At 38.5% G+C, this 6,000-nt stretch overlaps 1 non-coding gene across 1 annotated transcript; it reads left to right on the forward strand.

The window, feature by feature from the left end:
• Positions 1-117: 117 nt before the first annotated feature.
• On the forward strand, positions 118-216 carry LOC139943533 (small nucleolar RNA SNORD90). Its single transcript, XR_011786828.1, has one exon. It is a non-coding gene; the product is annotated as a small nucleolar RNA SNORD90 (small nucleolar RNA).
• Positions 217-6,000: the final 5,784 nt, after the last annotated feature.

Raw genomic sequence — 6,000 nt, forward strand, 5'->3', positions numbered from 1 at the left:
AAAGTTGTTAATTGCCTCATGTTTCGACCCCCATCAGAGTCTTCAAAGGACTCTGCTAGGGTCAAAACGTGAGGCTATTGAAATGTTTTATTTATTTATTTATTCATTAATTTATTTATTTTATTTAACTAGGTGTCTCTGTACTGTGGCAGAACCAGTGGTGGGGATGCATACCCACCACTGGTTCTGCCACAGTACAGAGACACCTTATAAAATAAAATAAATCAATCAATATAAAACAATTCAATGGTGTCTCTGTACATAATTGTCGTGGTGTTGATACAAATTACATTGATACTGCTTCTGCTAAAGTAGGTTGTAATTTTGTGTTTTTAGGAAATTTAAATGTTTAAATACATAAATGTTACCATTAAGTATAAATAATTTAATAATTTAATCTACAGGCTCTGATGTAATTGTACAGGAATGTCCTGGTGTTGATCCTGGTAATCAACAGCGTTCTGCTTCTCATGTAGGCCTAATTGTACAGGAATGTCCTGGCGCGGATTTCATTAAAGTCTGTTTGCGATCATCGCTAACACGCTTGCCTCAAATCCATCTCAATTGCAATGAAGCTAATTTTGCGTTTCACTAAAGTCATCGCTAGTCATCGTAATAGCGATGGCTTAAACATTAAAATAAACGTTTCGTACGAGGCTCAAACTAGTGACCTTTGATGGCATGACCTTTGACATGACCATGACTGCAAAAAGCGGCAAGGTTAAAAATGGCTTCGGATTCTGCTCCGTGTTGTTCGTCCGACGTTGCTGGCAAGTCGACGGGTTCTTCCAGTAAGAAGCAAACGGTAGGTTGAAATGCAAAACAACTATGAAACCCATAGGATTGTAGTTTATATTTTTGTTAATTTGTTGTGTTAAACGGCTGTAGTTTTACGTTCAGAATAATGTGAATTAAAACACAGATTAGAAGATAAGAATCCTCGGTTACGGTACGACAACACGTACACAACAATGTTGTTTGTGTAGTGATGCGAGCTAGCTGTCACTTTGTCAGTGTACTACAGCGTACAGTACTTGTTTAGATTGGCTCTATAAAAATCTGATGGTGTAATCTAGCTAGTTAGCGCTAGAGTCTATTACAACACAACCCATTTTACAGTATTTAGTATAATAGTTGGGAGCTTGATGATGATGATGATCGTATTTTGTCACTGTCATTGTCAATAGTTGACAATGCTCTCTTTATTACCCTTGCCCAAAAGTTTTCCCCCGCCTACTCTTCTCAAAAATTCAAAAGTAGTGAATGTTTTACTTGCTTGGTCACGTCAGTTGGTTAAAATGTGTGAAGGCAGTTTATTCAGGTCGGTAGTTGCACATAACAAATTAAAACTCTGCATTTTTTCTTCTTCTTAATATTTTGTATTGAATATAACATTTTTTAAACAAAATGGAGAATCTTAAATCACCACAATCTTTGAGCTGAACCACATCTTTCGTTAGCAGCCATAACAATAAAAATCGACCCAGGGTAGAACAAAATTGTGTCGGTGTAGGACTAGACTTTGATGGGACGGTAGTCTGGACCCTATAACCATTTTCATATAAAAAAGGCCTACTTTAGTTGTAACGATTTTTTACGTGTAATGTATTATTAATTCGATAAGTTTATACCAAATATTATGACGTGTCTTCTCACTATTTGAATATGGTTATTTTCCGGATTGCAGAAATTTTACTGAGGTGAGATTTAGTAACATTGACAAAGTATCCAATGAATTATAGGCTGCGTATGTTACTTTTTCTTTATATGAAAGTACTATAGGCATGAAGATTTTGATTATTTACACAATACAACTGTTGAAAATAACTGTAACAGGATTGTTGATGTTTTTTTTGTTATTTTTTTATTAAATTAGAAATCCTGACAACAGTGATGGGAAGAATGGGAGACAATTGCCCTGGCAACATTCGTTGAGGATAATGCCAGGGAATTGTTCGGCAGCACTGGCTGTGCTGCAGTACAAAGCGTCAAGAGAAAAGCATGGCAAAGGTATGAGATGGAGTTACGGGCAGCTGGTGGCCCAGAACATCCTGGGGGATGGGATGCCATACGCAGGAAATGGTCAGATGCAACATACCGGGCCAAAATTTACAGCCGAAAAATGCAGGTGACAAACGTGACAGGTACGGTTTTTAATAAATTTGTTTAATAATTTATAAATCTTCAAGTATGCTGAAATCCTTGATTCTGATTGGTTTATCCATAAAAATGACCACACAAGCCTGAGGGTGTAATATGGAAAAATATAGTGCTCTTCTATGTCCCATATCTAACAAGGGCAAAACGAGGCCAAAGACTGATTTGGATATGGGCCGCAGGTGCGCCACATTTTTTAGTAATCCATGAGCGCCGTGTGACAACGTATTTTATCTTCAAGTACGAGCGTATCCTCCAATCAGATTCGCAGAATGGAGTGGTGATAAAAAGCTATATGGCACGGCTAATATCACTACCTGCCTCTTGTGTGTTCTATGTCACACGCATAGAGTTATATATAAGAAATAGAGCGTGCATTGGCCTATGGACGCGCCGCGGTATGCGAGCAGGCGGCCATTTTCTAAGTTGACAAAACAGCTTTCTCACAGCGTGTGTTTGTGCGGCCATTTTGTAAGTTGAACAGCATCGCATGAGCGTTAAATAAAAAAAAACCTCAAACGTGTAATTCATATTCACCGCACGTACAGAATGGCGCGCTTGTCATCCTGCGGTCCCGTCGTGTTGGTGCACGAAGCATCACTCGTGCGGCCTCTAGTTCTTGTATAACTCTATGGTCACACGCCAAGTTTGCTTGAAGAGAAATACGTTATCCTACACGCGCTCATGGAAATACGAGAATAAAGCCAAAACAGTGAAAGAAAACCAAAAAAAGTCCAGTGAGGCATAACCATAAGCTTCTGATACACTTAATCAAACAGGGAATCAAAATCAACTTTTGATTTAAAGCCCCATGAAGTTTGCATGGCTTGTACCGATACGCCAAGTTTACATTTATTTCCAAAAGAAAAGAAAAAGCAAATGGTCAGTCCAATCTAACAACCGAGCAGTACAAAATGATCTTGGAGAGAACAATACAAAAGACCAAATCAATATATTGAAATAAAAAGTAACAATGGTATCTGATGATACAGACAAAACATACGTAATGGTTGGCAATCGTTTACTTTTCATACTTGGCTAGGTCAACACCACATCAGCCCAAGCCAACCCCGTTGCTCAGGACAGTGCACCACCTCCACCCCCAGACACAACTGACACTGAATCTGAAGCAAGTATTATGCCTTTGAAGAGTAGTGAAATTTAACTTTCAATTTGCAATGGGTTATTTGGCAAAGTGGTTCCCCTAAAGTTACTGTTTTATAAGAGTGGCACCCCTGCATAGTACCTTGACTTAATTCACTCCTTAATTAATTATTGATGCGAGGCGTACCAATCTATTGCTCTGTGTTCCACTGACCACATGTGCTGGTGTGGGTCAGTGAGCAGCGTTACAGTATTGATGCCAGACGTACTTATTTTCCTTGTGGCTAATCGGAGTAGAATGGGAGCGCAACCTACAGGAAAAACAAACAAGACCAAATAAACACAACAAGCCGAGTAAAGAGGTAGATATTCTAGACCTTAATTGCAAACTTTTGTCCCTTGAAAAGGAGAAGATGCAGTATATAGCAGAGGAGCTTAGTCTTCGAAGGGAGATAGTGAATGTTTTGCAAGACATAAATGCAAACTTAGCTCAAATAATTCCATCACCTGTTCAAAATCTCTTGGACCCCGAACAATAAACAACAAACTGACAATCTGTTGTTATAATTGATAAAGGAACATTACAGAACTGGTAAGAGAAACACAAGTCTAAGATTACGGGGTTACATAAAACTTTAACTGTCCAATGATCGAGTAAAACACCCCTTGAAATATATCTGTCTGAAATTTCAACTTTTGATGAGAAACAAATAGTACTTGCTGAGGTGCTGTAGTTTTGGGGAAATGAGTAAAACAATGTATAGTGTCCCTATATTAGGATTCATCTGGGAAAAAATTGGAAAGAAGCTGATTTCAACTAATAATGGTAGGTATGGGTGTCAGTTACCACCAAAAAAAAAGTAAGGACCAATTGGGGTTGGGGAACTCGTTTCTCATTTTGTCATGTTATCATCCTGTGAAAAGGTACACTTGATTTAAGATGTGGCGCTTGCTATTACACAGTATCAACAAGGTCATTACACACATTCACATGTAAAACCTTTAAAACTATTATTTTACATTACTTTGTATCTATCAAAGTGTACCACACTGTTTGAGGGTTCAAATTAACTTGGTTCAAGACAAGTGGATACTACTGGTACAGACAGGCCAGTGTGCGGGAACAACTTGTCGGAACATAGGGGTGCGGAATATAGGGGTGTCGGAACATAGGGGTGTCGGAAGTATAGGTCCAGTTGTCGGAACATAAGGGTGTCGGAATATAGGGGTGTCAGAATATAGGGGTGTCGGAACATAGGGGTGTTGGCCTATAGGCCGAGTTGTCGGAACATAGGGGTGTCAGAACATAGGGTGTCAGAATATAGGTGTGTAACCTGGCTGACATGGGGCTTATAACCTGGGAGGGTCCAGGATGTTTGAAATAACATTGCCAATAACCTGAACCCTGATCCTAGGTTTAAAAATCAGTATCAGGTCTAAGAGAATTCTGTTTTGTGTTGTACATTTACATAAACAACAATTAAGTAACAGTGTTCTTAGTCAATAATATTTAAAAAGAATTCGTCCAAAGACATGCGCACGCAGTGATGTTTTTACTCAGCTTTTTCGTTCCAGCCGAAAAGTTCCATTGCAAACTTGCGTGCAATGGTACTTTTCGGATGGAACCAAAAAGCTAGGCGAGTGACTCGGCGTCCTCAGTGTGCAATGGTAACTTTTTTGCTGTCACGTGACGGACAATCCTCCCATCAAATGGCAAGGATCTGCTTGGTGTTATATAAAATTTCTTATTGCATTGTTTAATCTAGTGTCAGAGAGTCCTTTAGAACAATAGTTACTATACCTCATACTTATACATGACCGAGAGTCTAGTTGTCATTGGTTTAATCATCATCATGTGCCAGGTGTTAATTTTGCTAACTACCAAGCGCGCACACAAGTATTTACGCAAGTGGTGTATGCGCATGACACGTAATAGTTCCCTGGAAACTATCTTGTCATGGGCACTACCATTGTGCCACGTCATACCCGGGTGCTATTTTTATGCCGTGCACTCTACGATCGTGGAATATTTTGTAATGACACATTAATACGTGAACTAAAACGGACTGAGTCGTTTATTAGCACCCCTCGATATTGGAAGTTGAAAAACTAGTTCCCTCGGCCTCGCTTCGGGAACTGGTTTGTCAACTTCCAATACCTAATATCGACTAGTTACCCTCAAACTGTTATACTTGTATATTAGCTAGCTCTTACTGTTTGCCTTTAAATTTATTCTTTGTTTGTAGGATCTGGGTCGTTTACAACCAAATCCTTTTCAAATAATGATCCAATGAGCAAGTTTTGTTGTATCCTATTTTCTGTGCATTAGACAACGAAAACCAAGTTCTGGCAATTGACTCTAATCATCTCTTTTATTGTGAACATGTATGGAATAAGTTGGGTCTTGAACATTGTAATGAGATTGTAAAATAACGAAAACCAAGTTCTGGCAAGTTCTGGCAATTGACTCTAATCATCTCTTTTATTGTGAACATGTATGGAACAAGTTGGTCTTGAACATTGTAATGAGATTGTAAAATAATTTTTTAGACCCACTTATGTAAATGTAAATATGTAAAGTAGGACCTTATACAGTGATTTAAGCTTTACTTTTTTGGTTGAAATACCTAATCAGCTACTTGTAAAGCCATTTTCACAATGACAGATTTTCATCTGATAATTGTTTAGCATTTTGACACCTGATGTACTCAACATGGCCAAACTCTGTGGAAATAACTT

The sequence above is a fragment of the Asterias amurensis genome, chromosome 10 (genome assembly GCF_032118995.1).
Source record: "Asterias amurensis chromosome 10, ASM3211899v1".
Lineage (NCBI taxonomy): Eukaryota > Metazoa > Echinodermata > Asteroidea > Forcipulatida > Asteriidae > Asterias > Asterias amurensis.